The sequence below is a fragment of the Hippoglossus hippoglossus genome, chromosome 16 (assembly GCF_009819705.1).
Source record: "Hippoglossus hippoglossus isolate fHipHip1 chromosome 16, fHipHip1.pri, whole genome shotgun sequence".
Lineage (NCBI taxonomy): Eukaryota > Metazoa > Chordata > Actinopteri > Pleuronectiformes > Pleuronectidae > Hippoglossus > Hippoglossus hippoglossus.
In genome coordinates, this window is record NC_047166.1 from 20,025,894 (window position 1) to 20,051,462 (window position 25,569).

General features: G+C 42.2%; 1 protein-coding gene across 3 annotated transcripts in view; it reads right to left on the minus strand.

Moving 5' to 3' along the window:
* tsnare1 (T-SNARE Domain Containing 1) overlaps positions 1–23,989 on the minus strand; it is a 147,939-nt gene extending 123,950 nt beyond the window's left edge. For 2 of the 3 annotated variants that reach the window (XM_034611743.1, XM_034611741.1), the window contains exon 1: positions 23,888–23,989. The gene's annotated coding sequence lies outside the window, so the exon portion shown is untranslated. Of the gene's footprint in view, positions 1–9,862; positions 9,969–23,887 lie in introns of those variants that run through there. The other variant, XM_034611742.1, reaches the window with a different exon arrangement.
* Positions 23,990–25,569: the final 1,580 nt, after the last annotated feature.

Sequence of the window (25,569 nt, forward strand, 5' to 3'; positions counted from 1 at the left end):
TTTCGTTACACTGCCATTATAAACATATAAAACCTTAAACAAGACAAAGGCATTGTTTACACCTTTCATTAACACGTTTCCTTGGTGACCTAATCACAAGTGGTTTTCAGGTGTTAATGCACCCAAGACATATTAAGCACTTTTGTAATCATTTAGAATATATTTGGAGATAAACTGGGTCACATATAACCACATTCTTTCAGAAGTGTGTATGTGTGTTAGGCGAAACTGACGGAGCACCTACTCAACATCCTCTGCGAGAGGACATGTATTCAGGACCAAAGAAACCCGTCTGGACTATTTACTGGGCTGCTTTTTAACCATTCTTTGCCTTGTTTATCTGTCATGCATTTGACTCACAACACCAAATAATAAATCTCTATTGCGAGACCGATATAATGAAACGTGAAATACACATCCTCCGAGAGTTGGAGGGAAAATCAAGTCCAAAAACTCGAAGAGGGGCTTATTAGCTGCTCTGTGAGGCTGCAGTTAGCCACAGCACTGCTGTGAGCTACAGTGAAGTCCAAGAAGCCTCCAGGAGAGTGAGAAAGCAATCTTAGACTGTTGGACCCCACTGCAAATGCTAAATCAGCTGCTCAAAGAAAAAATACTGATATAGGCCTGGCGGGTATAATGTTCACCACACGCAGCACCTCAATTCAGAGTAGCAAAAAACACCAGTAAAGGTGAGGCCCACCTGCAGTGGTTGAGAAGTCCATCAACTAATTCATGCTGTTTTGGTCAACTGTAAAAACAGTTAGCGTCAGTTGCCAGGCCAAAACCGCAATGAATTAACATCCGTTGGCTGGTAGCGCACCTCCCAACTTCCTTAAGCGGCCACACGCCATGCGACACTAGCGATCAGCTGGAGGCAAAAGATTGTGAACAGGTCCGTTTCTGCAGAGACTGTTGGAAAAATGGAGACATTCTGGAGGAAACCATGGAAAAACTGCGACCGGTTTGTCAGGGCAAAGAAGTGCACAGAAGCCTGAAGCAGTGCTCCTGGAGGAAACAAGCTGCTGCCTGTGTTGTTCCGTTTGGGTTTTTCGTTGCCTTTTTCCAGCATTTTTAGGTCTCCGCAGTGACACCGGAGAAGACTGCACCGAGTGTGAGAGGGAGGCGGAAATGGTCAAGATAACACACAGATGTTTCCAAATAAGATTAAAAACCTTCTAAAAGTTACAAATGGCTGACCACTTGATAGATATTACACAAATCTTACAACTAATTAGCCACATTTAGGCTGCACATGCAGACATGGTTGGCTCATTGGAAAAAAGTTCTATACATTTACAAATATTTAGTACTGCAGACTGTCTTTTTTAGCACGTAAGAAACTTGTGAAAATTACCTATATTTATTATTTATTATTACACAAAACATTTTCACATTGTCCTAACCTTGAACTTGTTGTTATCAATGGCTTCTAACTGATGTTTAAAATGTCAGTAAATGGTTCATTAACCATGAAGAAATGTATAACTATTAACCTGTTAACTCTTTACAAAAATGATTTGATACAAAGCTGTCTTTAATCAGGGATATTAGCTATTATGTTTTACTTATTTATTAGGATTGAACTTATATCAATATATAAAATCATTCATTATGTACTTGTAACACTCATACTGTAACAGCAGCTTCCCAACAAAGAAATGTGCAAGGTTGAGTTAGAATGGCCAAGTCTCTTTAACATAAAAAGGTTTTGATTGGTCATTGTATGTTTTTCATTCATCTGCTGTTGCCATTTAAAAACACAAGCTACAGCAGATTGGGTCCTGAAATACCCAGAATGCAGCTCACTGTGGACGGCATTTCAAAACAATATAGCTGCATATTGCAGGCCACATGTCTGCTTGTAATTTGAGATAGAAGTAAAAGGATGTTTTTCCGATACCACAAAGTGCTATTGCTGGTTTGATTGCTTTTTGATGTGCATACTCAGAAGCACAGACGTGCAGGCAGGCACATGGCAGATTTGTATAAAAGGATCAAAGGGAAGGATGGAAATCAAAAGGCAGTGTGTTTTGAGGCTCAGCCCTCAACAGTAACTTCTGGAGAAAATAAAATAAAGATGAACTTAAAACCAGTCTCTCTCCCTCTCCCTCTCTTTCCTTCTCCCGGTTCCCCTTCATCCCCTCTGTCTATTGTCACCTCTTCAGCTGACACAGTCAAACTTAAGGAGTGCTCGTGTGTGTTTACTAAAGCCTCCTCCCTCGTCCCCAGTCTGATCTCAGGCCATTCCATCAGCACTGGCTCCCTTTGAAAACAACCTTCAGCCCAAGGAGGAGGAGAGAGAGAAAAAAAACACCTCTGGGCAGTGAAATTGCCTTGTCACACAAAAAGGCGTCATTATTGAGATAAATCACCCCATTCTATTCCATAACTAAACTCTGCCTCAGCTTACCTTCCAGTGGCACCTGCCATCCAGGCTGAGCTGTCACATGCACTCTCCAGACTGAGGCATCGTCTGCTAGGATGATTCAGTGCTGCCTCTTGTTAGTTTGGTTTGACAGTGTGCTGCCATGAAGTAGTCAGAGGGTTTAACAAAAGGTGAATCCCAATAAACCAATTAATTTTGGCACTTTGATTGTTAAAATCAAAGTACCAAATTCCAATGCTTCCGGAATTAAGCCAAAAAAACAACAGAGCCATAAAATATACAGCATAAAGCTCACTAATATGTTTCAGTTAATTAGATAACAAGCTGGGCAGCAGTGAACTACACAGGCAGAGAGGTTGTTTCGTGTCTGTTACAGTGGTGCATCCTTCCATCTTCTGCCACTTATCTGGGTGGCAGCAGAGTAAGCATGTTAGTCTAGAACCACCTTTCCCTCCTCCTGGGGGATCTAGAGTTGTTTCTAGGCCTGATTGTTTAAGGTTGAAGTTTACAGAACTAGTCTGGTAAAGAATGTTCGCTATAAACAGTCTTAAAGTCAGTGGCAGGTAAACGGGAAGAAAAAAAAATAAAAACAAAAGTAAACAAGAGGGACGACCAGGGAGTAGAACAGAAGCACCAAACTAGACAGGAAAGATAAACAGAAGCAGCGCAGAACAAAACAGAAGCATAGAGCGAGACTTACTGAGACAAACTAGAGCAAAAGCAAAACCAGGGACATGAACAGAGGAACTGACAGAGAAGACTAAGGAGCTAAAAAATTTAATAAAAAATAGGCAGGTAAAATAGGGGAATCATATAAGGCAAGGCAGACAATCATAAATGTGGGGAAACAAGACAAAGACATGAAATAAAAATAAAGTCAAGTCAAGTCAAAGTGTGTTATAGGTGCAGATCAAATATATAAATAGTTCTCTAGTGTTTAGGGTATACCCCGGGGTCTTCTACTAGTGGAACCTACCTGAACCACCTCAACAGGCTCCTTCTGACGGAGGGAGGAGTGACTCTACTCAAGCTCCCACCAAATGTCTGAAGTCCTTACCCTACCCTGAGTCTAACCCTGCCACAGAGGAAACTCATTTCAGCCACTTGTATCTGCAATTTCATACCTTCAAATGGCTTTTTAAGCTTGATGGCCTCCTTCGTCACTGGCTTCCAGCAAAGGGTTCTTACAGATAGCACCAACCACATTCGGAACAGAACTCTGAGCAGCCACATCCACAGTGGAGGTTTTTTAAACCTTGCACATGTGGATTCCATGTGTCAGGCCTCTCTGAGGATGTGTGGAAATAACTTCTGGAGGTGGGAGTTAGAGGTGGGAGTTAATGACCTTAAAGACAGGAGCCTGCATTTTTGGCTTATGAAGAGACATATTCATAAAGCTACTAGTACACAGGGGTGCTCCTTGACATGAAGAAAAATTCTCAAAACTATGCAGTTATATTTTCTGAGGATTTCCCCTCACAGGGAAGACGAGATCCTTGTAAAGATAAAAGCCATCCACTCAGCATGTCGACCCTTAAGAGAAGTGAGCTCTTAACTGCTGGGTTTAGGGAGTAGGACTTTTAAGAGCCTTAAGATTAAAGATAACATGAATGTAACTTTGCCATCAGCTTTAAATAAGTGGTACGACCCTCACCTGTGTGTGAAGAATCCCATTTGTGTGCTGCAATCCACCCTCTTGCTTTTATGGACCGCAAGATAAACCACACTCTTCTCACTGGTGCAGCACAACCAGAGGGAGTGTGGCATTATTCTGTGGCTAATTCCTCAGACACCTGCCTCTTGACTTGCAGTGTAACACAAGGGCTGAACTTTCCTTTAAAAAATGGTTTTAAACTCATCAAGTAATGTAGCTAATAGTGAAGATTTGACGTCTGTCCAGTTGAGCTTTCTGGTACTTTTACTTTCTTCGTTTGTTTGTTCACTGGTTAAAGTATATTAATCCTTCATGTCAACCAACACTGCCATTCATATAGAGGGGTCAGCAATCACAGAAATCTTTAAAAGCTCATAATTTTTCCCTTAATAATTTCAAAAAGATAGAGCACTAAAATTACAAGCATGGTAATTAAAATTAAACAAATCCATTAACTGCTAGATTGTGAACAGGCTATTGCGTAGGTAGGCCTGCATTTTCAAACATGTTGTTCGCTGAGTATCATTCAACAAATTGTTCAATACGTATAATAGGTAACTCATAATTAAAACAAAGTTTTATTTTCTATGATTAGTCTGATTTATTTTACTTTCCATTCTATGTCCATTATCACAAATATATATATATAGAGATATATACACTACCGTTCAAAAGTTTGGGGTCACTTAGAAATGTCCTTATTTTTCAAAGAAAAGCACTGTTTTTTTCAATGAAGATAACATTAAATTAATCAGAAATACACTCTATACATTGTTAATGTGGTAAATGACTATTCTAGGTGGAAACGTCTGGTTTTTAATGAAATATCTACATAGGTGTATAGAGGCCCATTTCCAGCAACTATCACTCCAGTGTTCTAATGGTACATTGTGTTTGCTAATCACCTTAGAAGACTAATGGATGATTAGAAAACCCTTGTGCAATTATGTTAGCACAGCTGAAAACTGTTTTGCTGGTGAGAGAAGCTATAAAACTGGCCTTCCTTTGAGCTAGTTGAGTATCTGGAGCATCACATTTGTGGGTTCGATTATACTCTCAAAATGGCCAGAAAAAGAGAACTTTCATGTGAAACTCGCCAGTCTATTCTTGTTCTTAGAAATGAAGGCTATTCCATGCGAGAAATTGCAAAGAAACTGAAAATTTCCTACAACGGTGTGTGCTACTCCCTTCAGAGAACAGCACAAACGGGCTCTAACCAGAGTAGAAAGAGAAGTGGGAGGCCCCGGTGCACAACTCAGCAAGAAGACAAGTATATTAGAGTCTCTAGTTTGAGAAATAGATGCCTCACAGGTCCTCAACTGGCAGCTTCTTTAAATGGTACCCGCAAAACGCCAGTGTCAACGTCTACAGTGAAGAGGCGACTCCGGGATGCTGGCCTTCTAGGCAGAGTGGCAAAGAAAAAGCCATATCTGAGACTGGCCAATAAAAAGAAAAGATTGATATGGGCAAAAGAACACAGACATTGGACAGAGGAAGATTGGAAAAAAGTGTTATGGACAGACGAATCAAAGTTTGAGGTGTTTGGATCACACAGAAGAACATTTGTGAGACGCAGAACAGGTGAAAAGATGCTGGAAGAGTGCCTGACGCCATCTGTCAAGCATGGTGGAGGTAATGTGATGGTCTTGGGCTGCTTTGGTGCTGGTAAAGTGGGAGATTTGTACAAGGTAAAAGGGATTTTAAATAAGGAAGGCTATCACTCCATTCTGCAACGCCATGCCATACCCTGTGGACAGCGCTTGATTGGAGCCAATTTCCTCCTACAACAGGACAACGACCCAAAGCACACCTCCAAATTATGCAAGAACTATTTAGAGAAGAAGCAGGCAGCTGGTATGCTGTCTGTAATGGAGTGGCCAGCGCAGTCACCAGATCTCAACCCCATTGAGCTGTTGTGGGAGCAGCTTGATCGTATGGTACGCAAGAAGTGCCCATCAAGCCAATCCAACTTGTGGGAGGGGCTTCAGGAAGCGTGGGGTGAAATTTCTACAGATTACCTCAACAAATTAACAGCTAGAATGCCAAAGGTCTGCAATGCTGTAATTGCTGCAAATGGAGCATTCTTTGACGAAAGCAAAGTTTGTAGAACAAAATTAATATTTCAAATAAAAATCATTATTTCTAACCTTGTCAATGTCTTGACTATATTTTCTATTCATTTTGCAACTCATTTGATAAATAAAAGTGTGAGTTTTCATGGAAAACACGAAATTGTCTGGGTGACCCCAAACTTTTGAACGGTAGTGTATATTGACAGAATAATCACACCCAGTAAAAGAATGTGTCATACCTACTTACCCAGTCAACCACACTCCATTATGAAGGTAAATGTTTCTTTCCCTTCCTTGTTCAGTTTACTAACTCCTGACTGAAGATTCAAATTTTAAGTATGATCAGAATGTTTGTTACTACAGCTGTCACCGCCACTATCTGATCCATCTGATCCAAGTGTCCAGGACGTCCAGCTGCAGACGTGACACAACCAAAAAGTAAATCTATGATCTTTGGCCCAAGGTGTTCTTGTACACAGTACACTTGTAAATCGCCCTGTGCTCACACATGGTGTTTGGTATGGCCACTGGCCAGCACAGAAGTATACTATCAAAGCACTACACTGGTTCAGCTCATGTTGGTCTTCCCTCCCAATCACCCCACTCCAGGTTTCTCAATTGTCTCCCTCTTGAGCATTGAAGTCTTCCAGCGCAATTACAGAGCCTCTAGCTATTACCCTTTGCAGGATCTCAACCGCAGGCAAACAACAATCAGATCCATCCTCTAACTGAAACATATATTTGTATAGAGGCGACCCTCTTGTGTTCCACAGAAAACAACCCATGATCATAAGGCATGGAGGGTTATTATGACTCAGGCTCCTATGTCATATCCCAACCAGGAAGATATAATAGAGAGTAGTGTGCATGTAACACACATTGATGGATGTTGATTTGACATGGAACAGAAGTTGTATGAATAATGTCAAATCTGAAATGCTAAAAGGAATATAATTACGAAAATATAAAATGATCAGTCCCCCCAGGGGTACCACTTAACGTCTGGTCGAAGGAACCTGAATGTTCAGACATTACCCTGCATAACATGATTTGATTCATGATGAAATTAACTTTAAAAAGCATGCTGGCACCACCCACCACAACTTAAAATGACTCCCAGTTGGCACCCAGCAGTGAGACATGGAAAATCTGAGACATTTTCCACTTCATGCAAATGTCCTCTCGGGTGGAGGAGTGTCAAACTAGAGATAATCAATCAATCAATCAAACTTGTTTTGATCCTCTCATGAAACACATGAGGGGATCAGCACATAATTGTGTTCTACTCCACTAAACTATGTAATAGAACTTCCAAAAAATGGAGAAAAAGTCGATCATCACAGTCTTACCTGTCGACAATATGCATTTCATTCTACTGGAGTTAGCTGACCTAAGTCTTTTTTTTCATAATGGTTATTGTTTTGCGCTCATATTTTGCTGTTTAAACAAATATGCAGCTAATGGAATATCAGGCTTAAATGCCTCTGAGAAGCCAGAGTACATCAGCATGTTTCCCAGTGATAACAAATAATGACACCAGTGATGCTCCAAAGCAAACTTGCTAATGGTAACATACAGTAATGATGTGGAGCAGTTAGCAGCCTCACTGCGTCTTCCCGCCCCTGCAGAGCCGTTCACGTCATCAACAAACAAAATCTGGTTTGTCTACGACAGCCGCCGTCTTATTTCCTCGGCCGCATGTGTGGATTGGCACGGATAAAGTAAACGGTTAGAGGGGAGGTTCTGATAGAACACAAAAGGTTGTGTTATCTGTGTTTGTTCTCTGTCACAGCTCTGGCCTTAGGAAGGAAAACACAAGCAGCGGTCTGGCTCAATACATAAGGCTGCGTAAGGAGGGAGGTGGAACCCACTGCTCTGCTGCCACTAACTCACACATGTTGGTGTGCGGAGTTGTTACTGATGCCGCATTGATAATTGCAACGGCCACAACATTTTTATCACATATTTATTGTCTCTGCAATGTCAACTAGGCATCAGTTCTAACCTGTGGACATTACAAAACATGGGTCAGTTGCCTGTGGTGTAGATGACTGTCTAGACATTGAGAATTAAAAGACAAAAGTACAGCACTCTGACAATCCAGGGACCGGAGGGGGTTGCTGGCTGACTCAGCAAGGCCAGGGTCTTGTTGCTCCTACCTATCACACCCAAGCCCTCTCCGCTCTCTAATTGGAGCAGCCACTCTAATTGGGTTTGGAAACCATGGAGATGGCCGCTGTGTCTGGGAGCTGATGAGCAAAAGAGACACCTTCAACAGAGGAGGAGACGCAGGGTGAGACGGTTTTGTCTTTGCTGTGACTGAGATGTTTCAGCCTCTTGCAAAAATAACTGAGGCCGATGTGACTGAAGGGAATGTGTTCCATTACTGCCCCAAGCTTCTCACTCATTCCTGAGCAACAGCTTTTAAATAACACAAGTTCAAGAAAGGACAGTGAAATATATCAATACAACGGTTTTACTGTGACTCAGACGAAAGTCGTACTTGCTTTAAACCAAAGACCCACAGTTTTTCTTGTTCTCTGTGTGACATAAGTGAATCAATTCCATTTACTTGCTGTTTAAAGCAATAGTTCAGTCCTGAAGTTCAGTGTTAAAGTTAAGTGGCCAGGCTTTGGTTACACATTTACGCCCTACTATTGTTTACCAATAGTAGGTCTGACATAAATAAATATATGTCACCTTTGTAGGGCTGCACAATATAAGGAAAACATGCCTGAGATGGAGGCTGCAGGAAACTAGATGGATCCCTTTCGCTATTGAAGGGGGGCGGTAAACCGCCAGTGAGAAAAAATCCATACCATCACAGCCCTAGCTGTGATGTCACCAGGTCACTTAAAGGACTGCTCCCCCTCTGCTTTTCTCTCCATCTCTCTCTCTTCCCACATCTCCAGGAGGACAGCATATCTCTCATCTGTTTTTCTCCTTTGCTCTCGAGGCAGGACGGCCTGAAGCTGACTGCGACAACTTTCCTCAAAGGCAGCGATGTGAGAGCCTGCCTAAGGACTGGGGATTCTTCAGCACTAGTGGCCGTGACACAAAGTCTTGCCAGCGTATTTAATAACAGGACAACAAAAGGAGCTTTCCTCCAACTGCCAACTCATTCCATTACAGAATCCAGCACAGTAATATGTGCAAGATAACCAATGATCATCGTGGTTATCTTGAGAGCCGGCTTGAATCCAAATTTAGTAAGAAAAACAAGAAAACTTGTATAATAAATAAAGGGTTTGGAGTTTGACAGTTGTGAACGTTTAGCACACTCTAACACGATGCATCATGGGAGATAAAGGATGCAGTGTATAGGTAGTTTTACCCATATATGGTGTTAAAAGTAAGGGTATCTATTAGCTGAACAGTTTATCGGTGGAAAGTCACCCCGGGCGGTGTGGGGGATGCTGGAATCAATCCCCGCTTGGTTGAGAAGCAGGTAAATGTCTGGACCGAGCAAAGCAAAGCTGTATCTGTGCAATTGCGTAGTAATTTGGCAACAGTTCCTATATCTGTGGCAATATACAGTAGCAAGGGAAACTGTCGCTCTTTGGCCTCACCCACTAAGATTCAAATAAATCATCACAGTTATTCCTACATTCAGAACAGCTTGTCTGCATAAACGTTGGCAAATGTATAATTCAAAAGGCCAACTTCTTAAAAGATTGATTATATCCATAGGAAAACACCGTGATGCCAACTTTTACAGTAAAACTCAAACTTTGTGCAGAAGTGCATCACCTCTCAGGCTGCTGATTACCATAGGATTGAACCCAGCAGCATCTTAACCACCTGCATCTGCTGGGACATGATTGAAATAAGTCTCCATAAATTGCCTTGACTCCTTTAAAAGAAGAAAAATTGTTTTTAGAAAAGAAAAAATCGTCACCTGTTCAGAAAGGGATTGGGGATGATAAAAAAAGACAATATTCAATTTGTGTGACAGTATTATTTTTGCAGGGGCAAAGGAGACGGAGTTAGATTCAGTCATGGATTAAAGAAATGCAATTTCAAAGATTTTAGAAAGCCAAATTTTATCAGCTTAAATAAGAAAACACTATTTCACTGTGTATGGAGAGACAATGTTTGAATCTTTCACTCAGTCACTGGAAAGGTAATGAAATATAACTAATCTCAATAAAACTAAAAATAAGAGATCAGAGAGAAAGATAAATGTTTGGTGCATAGCATAGCTGTATCTCTGCCACTGGTCATGTCTAGATGAAGCTGTGGAGGGCAGTCATGTCAAAGACAGAAACACTACAACTCATTTTGTCTTAAGAACCAAAGTTATGATTTGTAGAGAAATCTGACTGTTGTTGTGAGCTACTCTCCTTTTGTCACTATCAATTATTCAACATCAGCAGAACTTCAGATAAAAGTTAGAAATCCTTCACTTTCACCACTTGGCAAAAGCTTGAGAATACAAACTCTTTAAATGATCAGTTCCTTGAATGTCTGCACTTTTTGTCACAACATTCTGATTATATGGTTAGCATAGCATAATTATATATGCAACCTTGTCTATCACAAACAACATTGTGAACTCATTTCACAGGGACTGTTTTTATATCCAGTGCTATCATTCCTAGAAATCTAAAGATTTTACACAAATAAGATGGAATATATATATATATATATTTATGTAACTTCACAGAATTATCTTACCACACAATAAACTGAGATTTACTTCAAAGAATGTACAACATCACAGACATAAGTGAAATTGAAAAGGCTTTGCAGGAGTTGAACCAAACTGTTCCAATTCCCAAGAAATCAAATACTGACACCCAGACTTTAGTAGTGGTGGGATGTAACAAAGTACATTTACTTCCTTTCCTACTGTATGTGAGTACATTTTTGTTGTATATGTACTTTATATATATATTTCTATATTATTTTACATATATTAACAAATACCTGTACTTTTTTACTCCACTAGATTTTATTTACAATGCATTGTGTTAAATGTGCACATAGATTTTTATATGAGTTTACATCTATTTACTTCAACCACAACTGCCAAGTAGGCTAACATTTGGTCTCTCACACAGGGGGTTTTCAATTGACTCCAGTGTTAATCGAATTTTTGACATTATTAGACACCCATAGAAACTGTTCATTGACTACCCAGAGTAATAATGACAGCTTTGACATTACTGCTTCTAAAAGAATACTGTGTAAAAATGTACGTTTGACCATCGTTAATATCCCTAATTACAGTTCTACCAAAGTAGTTGACATACAACTAAGCTGAAAAATAATATTTCATTCATGTGCGAGACACAAGGAGCCAAACAATCTGTCTGATCTGTGAACAGAAAAGTTTGACCGAGCTTAGGGTTAAGCAATGACATGTCGAATCATTTGACTGCTGCTGCTGTGACATCAGAAGGTTTATATATAATAAAAATGGTGTTGCTTTGAAACTACAAAAAGTAATTGAGCCTGATATATCCAATCATTAGAAGGATTGCGTTTGTTGTCTCTGAAAGGAATCAGTGGATGCAGGCACACCACATACAGTTCAGCCAGATGATTATCACTACCACTTTACAGAAGAGGGGGAGCTCACATTGAGACGGGGGAGTCTTTGGTGAAAGGTGACCTTGAGTAAGATGCTACAACGCAGTGCAGCTTTCATTTGTTTGAAAGGACCAAAAAGGTTGTCCTCTCTCTGCACTTATTTGATTGGATTGTCCATGGCAGGACAGATTCTGCCGTCCCTGCCTGCATGCATACGAATGTGGCGCAGAGCAGGTGATGGTCCTCAGGGGAAACTGTTCATTATTCCACAAAATCCTCTTGCTAATCTGTGTTTAAGAAGTGTTCCACTCTCATTTCCTTCGGCCTCTCTCCCTCACACTCCCAATCTGGCCGTGGCCTTTCTCTAAAGGACAGTGTAGCGTGCAGGAGACTTCATCTGGCCTCCTTTTCTTCTGACCTTTGAAGAAAGTAGCTTTTATGTTACCTCAGGGTTGTGTAACCAGCACCCACATACCTACAGTTATATCTCAAGTCTGGCTGTTCAACAGCTATCTCAGCTGAATGTATTTTTAGAATGAAGGCCCTTTACAGAGAAAAAGGAAATTACCAGGAGGTGTTGGGCTGTGCGTAAAGCTGAAGCATAAAAGTGCAACTTGTAGGTCAGGTGGACATGTTTTTCTGTTTCAGAAACCGAATATTGAGCCATGTCACAGCGAATGGTGCTGGACTCTGCTCTCCTTTATTTGCAGAGTCAGCTCAAAACCAAAAAAAAACAAAGAAAGGCAATTTTTGTTGCACATCTTGCAGTTTTATGATAGTATCACCAAAGCCACACCCATTTCACCAACTGGGGCATTCAGGTATCTTGAGCTGTAGTGAAGGGCTATTAACACAAACTAGGAATTTCAAGTAAAAAATGATTTTTAATCTTGTGGCCCCTCAGATAAATACACATCTTTAAGATCTCTTAATGGCCAATTTGAATAAGAGAATGTATTCAATTTCTGCTCCATTGTCTATGTGAGCATTTGACCATTGCTGTTGAAGAGTCAAACATTTTGAAATGATCCTTTGTGCTGGGGATTGATTGAGAAAGGTATGCATCGTCATATGCCAATTAAGTGGACCCTAATGTGAATGTACAGTTGAATGTCATTTGTGACAAACCATTAAGTAGATGTTGAGATATTTGAATGGATGTGCATAGATTAACAACTATGGGATGCATTGCCATTAAATAATTTAACTCTGAACTAAAGCAGATTGAACAGCCCACCAACACACCAACACTGCCATCCCTAGAAGTATACAACCAGCATAGCTGAACCTAAACACTGCATCCTTAAACATTACAAACAAGCTTGACAATGACAATTAAATATTATAAGTCATCCCTTTGGTTTAGAAATTAAAGACATCAGGGAGAATATGGTACAAGTGACAATGTGAAATCAGTGTATCATCAGTATGTGATTTTGTGTGAACCAGAAACAGAAACAAGATGAACCACACTATATTATCGTTCCAAATTTATCCCGAAATCGTTAATTCTGCACATTGCTAACATCCCTAGTGTCCTGTTATATCTGTTTGAAACACGGCCTCTGTTTTTGTCACAGGAAATCCCACTGTACACTGAGTGAACTAACAGAATTACAGATATGTCCCAGCTAAAACATCACACCAGCAGTGGAATGCCAATGAGTCTCCTCAGGCCCTGTGGACAGGCCCACAGTGACATGGTCTGGTAATGGGCTCCCTGTTTGGAGTGCAGTGGAGTAGCCTGAGGACTTGGCCCCAGATAAGGAAGAGTAATGATCTTTGGCCGATGAGTGAGCCATGCTGTGGTTTGCTTCCACTCTAGTGATCTCATTCTGCAAACCAACAAATGCACCGCACGGATTCGTCACTCCAGTCAAGGATGTTTTCTGGGAGCCCCACTGAGAGCATCTGAAGCTCAGTGCCTGGGAAGGGCTGAGGAGCACCCGGGGGAAGTGAGCGCTGTCCAGGGCCTTGGCATTTTGGAAATGCTGTTCTTCCTGTGTGGTTTCTGGGGGGGCTTCCTGGCCCTGGCTGCAGCACTACAACAGATGGCCAACTGGACATCCATGACGCAGCCTTCTGGTGCCATCCTCATGCCACATATGCTTCACCCCGCGGCTACGACTTCCTGGAGATTACTTTCTCACAGACCCTCACAGCCATCACCATGGCTACACAATCCCAATTGTGGCAAACAGACCTCAGTGTGCGCACACACACACTTGTATCTTTGTAGAGACACTCATTGACATTATGCATTCCCTTGCCCCTAACCCAAACTTTAACTACCCCTAACCCTACAGTAATTCTGACTTGAACTGTGAAGACATGATTTAACCCTAAATATGTCTAAAAAGCGCCAGCTAGAATGTCCTCACTCAGTGCAGCACTTATATTTAAAAAATCATGTTTATATTTTCATACCCTTTATCTCTCAGCACTTCACTAACCAATCGTGTGCATACATGTAGATACAGTTATGTCAGATGCTCTTAATCTGATAACACTTATATATATTGTGGAGGTGAGGGGGCTGGGAGAGCACCCTCACCTGCTATAGAGGATCAATCAGCGCAGGTGAGAGCTGTTAGCTGATTGGTCCTCATGCTTAAAAGGCAGCGTCGGCGCTGCCTCAGAAAAAACGGAGAGAGGAACTCAGAGAGACTGAGGCTCCAGAGACTCCCAGACACTGAGTGAGGACTGAGCTGCAAAGCCAGTCCGCTTTAAGTTTGTAGTGTGAATTTATGTTTATTTGATTAAAGAATGTTAAAAAGGAACACTTCCGTCTCTGGCTGTATGTGGGAGAGCCCCGTGGCAAGGTCAATTGCCACACTGGCGCCCAACGTGGGGCTCCACACAGCCACAGACGTGGACCAGCAGGCGGTATGGGAACTGGTACCGAGGATGGAGGACCTGGTGACGGCGTACCGGGAGGAGAGAGAGAGGACCAGACGGGGGATGGAGGCACTCCTGAGGCAGGTGGAGAGGGAGGCGATACGGACGGGGCGGCAGCCGGCCCGGTTGGGACCCGCTCCGGGTCCAGCCTGCCACTCCGCGCCGAAGGAGGCGGTGAGCACGGCCCCAATTTCGCGGCCGCGGGCGGCGACCGGCGTGCCACCGATTCCGCGTCCCCGCACAGCTCCGGTGAAGCCAGCGTCCCCTGTCCCTGCACCTAAGCTGGCGGTGAAGCCAGCGTGCCCTGTCCCTGCACCTAGGTCGGCGGTGAAGCCGACTCCCCCTGTCCCGGCACCCAGGCTGGCGGTGAAGCCAGCGTCCCCTGTCCCCGCACCCAGGCTGGCGGTGAAGCCAGCGTGCCCTGTTCAGGCACCCAGGTCGGCGGTGAAGCCGACGCCCCCTGTCCCTGCACCTAGGCTGGCGGTGAAGCCAGCGTCCCCTGTTCCGGCACCCAGACTGGCGGTGAAGCCAGCGTCCCCGGGCCCCGGACCCAGACTGGCGGTGAAGCCAGCGTCCCCTGTCCCCGCACCTAGGCTGGCGGTGAAGCCAGCGTCCCCTGTCCCCGCACCCAGGCTGGCGGTGAAGCCAGCGTCCCCTGTCCCCGCACCTAGGCTGGCAGGGAAGCCAGCATCCCCTGTCCCCGCACCTAGGCTGGTGGTGAAGCCAGCGTCCCCTGTCCCCGCACCTAGACTGGCGGTGAAGCCAGCGTCCCCTGTCCCCGCACCTAGGCTGGCGGGGAAGCCAGCGTCCCCTGTCCCCGCACCCAGGCTGGCGGTGAAGCCAGCGTCCCCTGTCCCCGCACCTAGGCTGGCGGTGAAGCCAGCGTCCCCTGTCCCCGCACCCAGGCTGGCGATGAAGCCAGCATCCCCTGTCCCCGCACCTAGGCTGGCGGTGAAGCCAGCGTCCCCTGCAGTTCCTGCGTCGGCGGAGAGACCGACGCCTGCAGCCCCTGTCCCATGTCCCCTGTCGGCAGAGAGGCCTTTTGCCGGGGCGCCCGGGCGGCGTCGCCCACCTGCTCGACCTCTGGAGAGCCTCGGTGGATGGGCTTCCTCTCCTGGTCTGTGGGGGGGGGGAGTAGGTCAGGCCGGGATAAATCCCTGGCCTGAAATTTGCGGTGGAGGTATGTGGAGGTGAGGGGGCTGGGAGAGCACCCTCACCTCACATATATCTATCTATCTATCTATCTATATATATATATATATATATATATAACAGCCAGTGGAGAGGTCTTTGAGGTTGGACGAACTAAACCTCCGCAGCCCCACCTGTGCCAGTGAACCTTTTCCTATTGAATTATTTCATTGATGTATTTATTTATTCCATTAATGCTGGAATTTTAAACAATCAATGATGGTTTTGATGAGGGACTTTTTAAATGTTTTAAGACTAATGTGTGCGAAACCCCGGCCAGAACCCAACACTACTCCTTACCCTGAAATAATTCTAACTTTAACTGTATATACATGTCTTAACCCTTAAACATGTCAAATTGAGCACTGGCCAAAATAGTCCCCCACTCTGTGAGGGTTGATAGTCAAACTGGTCCTCACGAAGATAGAATACAAATACACACACACACGCACGCATTGAATCCCTAAATCACCACATGACGCTTCCAGAGCCACTGTCAGGTATTCTTTTATCAGCCTAACACACACACTGGTAAAGCTGAAATGTGGTTAACTGCCACAACCTTCTCTTTATTTTCCTTAATATTCAGATTTGATGTCATGAAGCCAAACTGTTGAACTAGATGATTAGATGAGTCTCAGCGAAGCCTCAACAAAAGCGGACGGAGGATTTCACTCTCTGGTTGTGACAAGATAATCAGAGGCGTTTCCAAACCCAGTGCTGAGCGCTCATGTGGTCATGCTTTGAGAAACAACCGGGCTGCTTCGGCTCAGTGATAAACTCAGAAACTCGGGGTAATCCGGTAGAAAACCTTCAATATAACAGGCTCTGCAGAGTGTGGTAGATGAGGTGAAACAGAGCTTTGAAAAAATAAAATCACTGTTACAAAGCAGCCATACAGGCCAGTTGTTTTTGGTCAAATGCTGATTTGTAGCGTGGAAGGAACAGTCCGATGTTTTGGGAAAGATAGATTGCAACAAGAGTATCAATTCTATCCGTGGGTCCTGAAGATATCTTCATAACCTCACTTTCCATTTTTTTACCCTTTCTTTCACACTTAGTGCAGCATTGGAAGTGGGGAAGTGGGAATCTTTGGCAAAAAGTTAAGTGTTAATTTCATATGATATTATCATTTGTTCTGATATTGTCCATTTGTTATTTCAGGTGAAATAACTTGCCAGCCACAGTGTGAATGCTGCCAACTGTGGTGAAAGTCACTGTTGACTCCATTCACCCTGTTTATTTCTGATCTAGTTTGATCTCAATCTGTACATTTACATGCACTAATGAAACCAGGTGACAATCAGGTTTCTTGGCACATTTTATAAAATTTTGTGCAAATGCGAACCCGGGTTTCTATAATCTTTATCACAGAATTATGCCTTAAAGAGTTAAACTGATAAAATATTTGACGATATTTGTTTTTATTCATGCCATATGCATGCTGTGAGCACTGTATTTTGCCTGTCGACATGTCTGCTCCAACACAGACACACAGCGGGGTAAAAATGGACCAACACACCATTTCTATCACCACTCCAGTAAACATTTTCATGTGTCTGAAATATGGTTGGCGGTAAGAGGAAAAATCTGATTACTGACATGGTACACGTATACACAGATTTACAGGCAGCAAGTTAGTGTAAAAACACATCTGATTACCCAAGTAACCTGGTGGCTTAAGCAAAACTGAGCGTGTCGATCTCTGGTGAGAAGGGAGGAACTGACTGATAGTTGCAGCGATGCTCCAATTGTCATAAACTGGTCCAGCAAGTTCTAGAGTAATGTTGAACTGTAGATCAGTTCAGAAGAGTTAGAAGTCATTAAAAAGCAGCGTTTATCTCCAATTTTGTGTATTTTTAACAGCTGCAGCTCTTCTTGTTCAGGAAGCTGGGAGTCATGGGTAATATATCTGTTGGGTTGCAGTTCAGTGATTAGGACCAAGCAGTCAGAGGCCCACTCAACACATTGATAGATGTTGTTTTTTTCTCTAAATGAAAACCACTTAACCACCCCAAAAGAATTAGTCACTACGTGTGGCTGCAGAGGGCGCTGTTGCTCAGTAAATGTTAAATAGTGATGCTTTAAGAGCGTGCAGATAAAAATGAAAGCACAAACCTTACGTGACCAATATTGGATCAGGTAATATTTTGCTTAGCATATCAACTTTTCAAGACCAAAAATATCAATATACATTTGAGCTGGTTCATGACACAACAGTTAATGCAGAATGAGCGCTACTAAATGTTTCTCTGTCATTATCCCATACTGGGTTTGAACAGATGAAAATAATGTAAAACTAATTACTTTAATTTGAAATTTAAAACAGTCTAAGGAACGAGCAGCTCAAACTCAAATTAGACATTAAATAAATTGCTGTAAGTAGAGGATTTCATGTTCCGATCTTATATTTTGGGCAGACAGATGAGTAATTACAAAGAGACAACACAGACAGAGCAGCTCATTATCTACATGCTGTTGTTCTATCACTCCGCTCTCCGGGGAGAGTAAACCATGGCATCTCTATGCCCTTGCCAATACTTTGTGGAACAAAAAAAGTTGTGAGGCAGAACCGGGAACTAATTTCATTAGCGGCTGCCATTTGTGACTGATTACAGGCTGTTCTCAGTGGCTGGCGAGCAGGTCCAAAGTTCTGAGAGGTTAATAACCAGTAGCAATCAATTACTTAACCATTCTGATATGATCAATGGGGTTTCCAATCTGGCAGACAGCAAGATGAGCAGCGGAATACGATAAAACCTCAAACATGCTGAATGCGCTGCAGCAGCAAGAAGCTGCAGCGGAACTTTTGAATCAGCAATGTGGAGAATGCACGAGTATAAACTAGAGAAGATGCAGCTAAAACATAAAAAAACTAAAATCTCTCTTCATTTTTTTTACAGATCTGCTCAAATGAAACTGTCCAACAGGGCTTCACCTCAACAGAACACAATCCACACGGGAACAAAGTCTGAAGGAAACACAATCATCATATTGGGATAAAACAATGAGCACGAGCACATTAGAACCAAAGTCCCACCCTGCGGTTGAAACACAGAGTTTCTGCATTGTCAAAGAATGAGAACAATGCACCAGCAGCATCTTAATTAGTGTACTATCAGCCATCAGTAGGCCTCCCCTGTATTGTCATGCATCTCCGTCCACATCAGGACTGATTATTCTAATGATGTCTAAACCTCTGTCCGGCCATTATTCGCACATCACCGAGCCCGGCCTTGTTATCTTTCATGGCAGGGCCTCTTGTTTCCCTGAATCCAAACATTAAATCCAGAAAAACATTCCTATCCCTTTCCTCCCTGACCTTACTCGTTGCCATTCAGTGCTCAAGTCATTTACTTAAACCATTATATGAGCAACAAAACTACTATAATTTTCTGAATAGCACAAATAAACTGTTTGCATTCTTAACAGCATTGTTTGTGTCATAACAGGACTAAGGGTGAAAAGCCCTGCTAGGGGCTCCAAGGTTTATTAAACCCCACAATATTACAGTGTCGTACACAAGAGACAACATAATAAGTGCTTGGTGCTGCAGGAAAGGCCATGGGATCATTATAATGAAAAGGGTTTATCTTGTACCTAAGATGAATTTGCTCTGGAATGTCCGGGGCAATCTGCCAAAGACACATTTTTTATGCAATGTGGATCTTTTGGCCTGAGGTCTGAGCAGAAAGCTCAAGGAGTGTCCAAAATGGGTTCGTGCTCCAGTGAGCATGAATTGTGCTCAGGAAATCGCGTGGCAATTCATTACATTTTGATGGGCCTTGTGTAAAAACATCCAAAATAATCTCTCACACACAGAAAGAAAGAAGGATCCCTGCCCCCCCCACACACACACACACGGTTTGTTCTTTATGTTTCTATGTAAAATCATCTATACCCTTAAGTATAAACATAATGAATTGATACATTGAATTACATAGAAATATCTTTAAATCCATAATTTACCCATCCTTCTCTTTCTCAGGCACCCTGCATATATATATATATATACACACACATAAACATAAAAATAATATTAGGCAGCTATTGGTTTTCACCAGGTTTTATTGAGATTTTAAAAGCTTTTGAAGGGTTGCATGTTGAATGCCTCTCTTGTTGTATCCTTCTCTTTGTAGGCTTGCATTTACCTGTGTAGTCCCAGAGAGGCACTTTAAACTTCATTTCACAGACCTGTGCGTCAGCAAGATGATTGATTGATCAAACTCCAGTGAGACAACAGGTTAAAAAACAGGTTGCACCTTATACAACACTCGTGTATAACAGAGACAACCAGCGTCTCACAATGACCCACCTGTGTCTCTCTACAGAATTACAGCCTTCGCTTTTCTTTTTTCAGCATCTTTCTTCGGCAAAATGTGACGCAGCCGTTTAAAGTGCGGGGCAGCTCTTCTTTACCTCGACAGGCCAATCAGAACCAACATCACTGTGGCCTATAAATTCATAACCACCATGCCACATCACTTTGGCCACAATTTACACATATGATCACAGCTCTAAATGAGTTACAAGCCAAGAATGGAGGGAAAAGAATGAAAAGTTTAGACCATTCATCGATCATTTATCCAGCATTTCTGTGGCAGCAGGTTAATATAAGGCAGACCAGACCTCCTTCTTCCCAGCCACACCTTACAGCTCATCCTGGGAGATCTCAAGGCATTCCAAGGCCAGATAGGATATATAGTATATATCTCTATATTATATATAGTTTGCCTTTCACACAAGAAACAACGCAGCAGGACGCGTTCACAACAACACAGAAATCTGCAGAGCGTTCAGGTGAGGGGGGGTGCAGCAGGCAGGATGTGACGTATAAATTCTGCTGCCAAGATCAAGTTTGTTTGTTTACAACGCACCAACACTGGCACCGGCCCTCATCACCAGAAGCAGTCTTGACATCTTTGTCAATGTGAACTACATGTGTGGCACTGCTTGTTTTTTTTAATACTTTTTGTTATTTTCAAGCTAACATTGCAGTTATGCCCATAAAACGGCAGGAAATGTATGTCAACAAATCGCAAAGGTACAAATAAGGTCATGTATGTGCGAATAGTGAGACACGAGTCATTACATGGCCTGTGTAGAGAGCTGTTTCAATTAGGACAGAAGGGCTGCAGATGTATTTATCGTCCACTTAGTTCAGGTCTGACAGATGACTGGTGTAGACAAGCCCCAATGATCAAGACCCTCAAAGTACTAGAACTTGATGGGTTTGTAGTTTAGACTGTGTGCGTCAGCTGTTTGTTTGTCTTGTCTTTTTACATGCAATCTTTTTTGCTATTCACCTTTCTATATGCTACAGGTTGTACAAGATGATGTGATGCTAGGTACTGGCAGTGGGTCAGCAAAATAACAGGTAATCTTCTTAGATCCATTAATTGTGAAATGAAATTTTAAGATAATCTGGTTAAAACATGTCAAACTATCTTGCCAATGGTGTTGGACAGACACACAATGCTTGATTTGCATTAATGTCATGGAGATATTTCTACGTTGCTACATGGGCCAGGAGTCAGTATTTGTCCTTACTTCCCCACTGCTGAAAAAAAAAAAAAAAAAAATCACACAATCCCAAACAAAAGCTAATTATCAACCCAGCGGGACTGTGCAAATAAATTATGATTATTTGGCAAACAGCTGCAAACACCACAGTGGAAGGCAGCTCTGAATGGGAGCCACAAGTAAACAACATTCACAAATGCTACAAAGGTGGAAGATTTCATAACAGGTTGACATACTGTAGCTGAATGGGACACGGTGGACATCTCGTCACTGCACACTCTAAAATCACCGGCCCTATCAACAGTCAACTCAGCTCGCCTCAATCGACCTGTACTCAGACTGATATGAAAACAAGAAACGCTCCATCATAACCCTTCAGAGGCCTCCTTTTGACGACATGGTCTTTGCAGCCTCTGTCGTTCTTTCTTAATATTTACTTTCTATTATTATTATTATTATTATATAAATATTGACAATTAGTTTTTCTTTAACTCTGCAAACATAAACTCTGGTTGCCAGCGCACTTGAGTAGGACATTAATTCATTGATGCTTGGGCTCAACAATAACCATGTTGTTCTATCCTGAGCTTCTCTTGACTCACAAGGCTGATGCATACTCATGGTAACCATCACCAGCATGGCTTTGACTATTAACTGGTATTTCCTGACCATTTAAAAACAAAATGACATCATATTTGTGTTGTTAATACATACAGCACAAGACTTTGACAAGAGTGTGTAGTGTTTTCAACCTCAGCTTCAATAATGCATCTATAATAGACTGTGGAAACAAAGTAAATAGTTAAACTCGGCACCTTAAGGATAAATATCCTAATTGAAAACCATTAAAGCAATAATTACTGACCCCACTGATATCACTGCGTTATATTTATTTGGCTTCATTCTGGGGTTCTGGCTTCTAAATTGCAGTTTTTACTATTTTCTAGCAGATGAAGACATTGTCTTTTCTTTTTTTTAATCAACCAAGCACTTGTAGAAGGACAATTAATTTGTATCTTTTTGAAATGTTGTTTTCTATTTCCCTGAAACATAACAAACATAATGTAAACAAAGTGACAACAAAATGGTTAAAATCCTAAAAATAAATGAATGTTTGATGAATTATGATCTGAACTGGGCATGTTGTCAGAATAGTCTCCTACCTCCAAACACACACACACACACACACACACACACACACACACACACACACACACACACACACACACACACACACACACACACACACACACACACACACACACACACACACACACACACACACACACACACACACACCTCAACCAAAGCATCCATGTAGGCTGTGAATAAAAGGGGGGCATTGAAATGTGTTATCATCATTCCTCCCATCATCCTTCGGAGGTGTAAGCTGCAGAAAATGAAAAACATTATCTGAACTACTCCGCTGTACTTTCAGTTATCTGTTATCAATTCTATAACTGAGATTTGATCGATAACGCATTTCAATTTTTGTTGACTGTGTTTATAAAATGGTATTTGTATTGTCTAAATTTCATGGAGTTCTTGGAAACGTCATCAGTGCAAACTTTCAAGTGTACTGTGACAAAGTCCTTACAAACAGAAGGAAATCCCCAAAACATCCAGTGGGCAAAATCCATGTGCTAATGGAGACCATGTGATAGGATGCAGTGTAGGAGCTACTGAGTGGACATTATCCGATTCTTTTGTCAATTATATTATTGATCATCTCAGTTCATTTCAGTATCAGTTCTGTTTTCTGCTGGCTCTGTCCTGGGGCACATTGGATTTGTTTAAAATGCTGACGTTCAGGTTAAATTGCATGATGTTGTATTGGTTTCTGTATGTAATCACACTGTCATAGAGATTAATTGAACACGCATTATCAAAATATTTGTGAACAACTATAACCCCTGAAGAAAAAATGATAAAAGCTTAACAGGTATGACTACAAATACTAAATAACTGACAATTGTAGTAGTTAAGAAGAAACATGCGGTTTTCCTGCTGACATAATGGCTGTGATCATTTTAATCTTATACAAATTAAATTAAATTCTTGGGTTCACTAACCTCGTTTATTTTTACACCAAATTTTTGTTTGGCTACTTATTTCATTTTATGTAATAAATGTCCATCACATGCACATGTGGGCTTTCAGTAAAACCCTCCCTACCTCCACTGTGCTGACAGGTTGGAATGAATCAAATGAAACACAGCGGGGAGAGGGGAAATAAAAAAGAGGGATCCTCATCCATAGCATCACAGCTCTTATATTAGAAGAGGAAGTACTTGTGACACACTCACATCCATCCCTCCTCTCCATCACATCTCTACATACATCTCCAATAACAACAAGGCTTCCCATGGACTCACAATGCTCACACACAGCCTCAAGCTTCCACACACACACAGTGACACAGTGCAAACATACACTATGTGTTTCCCTGTTGTCTACAGAGACAACGGAGAGGAATCACTAATGGCCTCCTGCATCCCCCTTATCCCTGCCTCCCTCCTCCCCTGCTCTGCATCCTCCTCCCCCTCTCTGTCTGTGTGAGGCGGTCACGTCTGTCACTAAAGGCAGAAAAGCACCGGGAGAAAAAGGAGGGATTCCTCCAGCTTTTACCTTTCAACGCAGGGAGAGATACTGGCTGTGATTCCCCTCAGATGATGCTGCTCCTCAGCCTCGGCTAACAACATCACATGACCAGGAACCACCTGCTCCTGCCGCCTGGTCATATGACCAGATTAGGCTCTGGCAAGGATTTCTGGGATTTGTAGTTGTCAGGGTAAAGAGAGATGGAATTTCACTCCAGAAAATAGCACGTGGGTTGGTAAAAATACAGTAAATATATCGATTTTTTAAAAAACAATAAATTAGATTTATTATTCATACTCAATATAATTAATACATAATCACATAATAAATGCATATAAATATATATATATGGACGCACGTGTATGTTATTTTATTGATGTATTAATAGTGTATTTTAATGATGTAGTAAATATTTACATTAGTTGGAAGCAAACCACTGATGGAATATCATTACAATGATAAACAATATGAGGCCACGATTGTACATATTGTTTTACTCTTATTATTTTGGGATGGACAACATCAGGCAAATACTCTGTGAATGTTGACGGATGTACATTGTTCATTTTCATAAATACATCAATAAATAAACAAAAACAAAAAAATTATAGTGCAGAAAATGAATAATATGTAATAGCACCAATGTGCATTAGTAGTGCTTATATCTAACTTTACAGGAGCCAGGCCTTTTTTTTTTGGTGAAGTTATGGTAAGTTTTGTGATTTAGTTATCAAGATATTCCAGATGAAGCTCATAAGAGATGCAGGTGCAGTAGAGTTAACAGCCCCTTCTCAGAGCAGAGCATGTTGTTTGATATTTTCTGTGTGACAGAAGCACCACCACTCCCTGTGGGGGAGGCCTGTCATTTTAAACCTTACACCTCAGACAGCAGTGTTTTTCATTAACACATATTGCAGGTGACCAAATTGTTGGGTGTGAACTCAGAAAACAAGGCACGCAGGCCAGTTTGGCTTCACCACTGGGCACAGACTCATGCCTGAGCCGGAGCCTGACAGTGAGCCCAGCTGGAGAACACATCGGAGCCAAAGCAGACCATTCTCACACCAGATCTGAGCCACTCCCTCTCTGCTTCCTGAGGATCTCCACGGTGGAGCCATGCCGGGTTGACAGCAGACATGTGGAGCTTCTGTTACAGTCCTGACCTGGAAATCTATACCATAGCAGAAGTGAGTCTAACTGCTGTTTAAATCCTGTCAAACTGCCATCAATTTAAACTACAATGCACTCTTCTCTTTTAGGTAGCTTTCAGTGCATTTACAAATTAAAAAAACTAAACTGGAGTGTGCAACCACATCTCTCTTCAGGAGCGTGCAAGTTTTAAGGATTACCTGACTGTAGTTTTGGAGTAACCTGATAGAGGGTTCTGAGGGGTTAGTATCAGTGAACAGCTCCTACTCCTAAAGGCCAGGCCACACAGGATGTCACCTCACACAAGTCTCACACAGGGAGCGTGACTGCTGTGTGCCTGCTGCAGAGCTGCTACATGAGGTGTCTGCTATAACTACTGTATTTCCTCAGTCTTCCCCATTTCTCATGCTCAAGTGTCCTTGGGCAAGATACTGAACCCCAAATTGCTTCTCATAGAGAAAGTGCTGCACATAGATTCACTGTATGAATGTGAAATGTGTATGAATGGCAAAAACTGTCCTGTAAACCACTTAGTGATCATCCCGACTAGAAAATCTCCA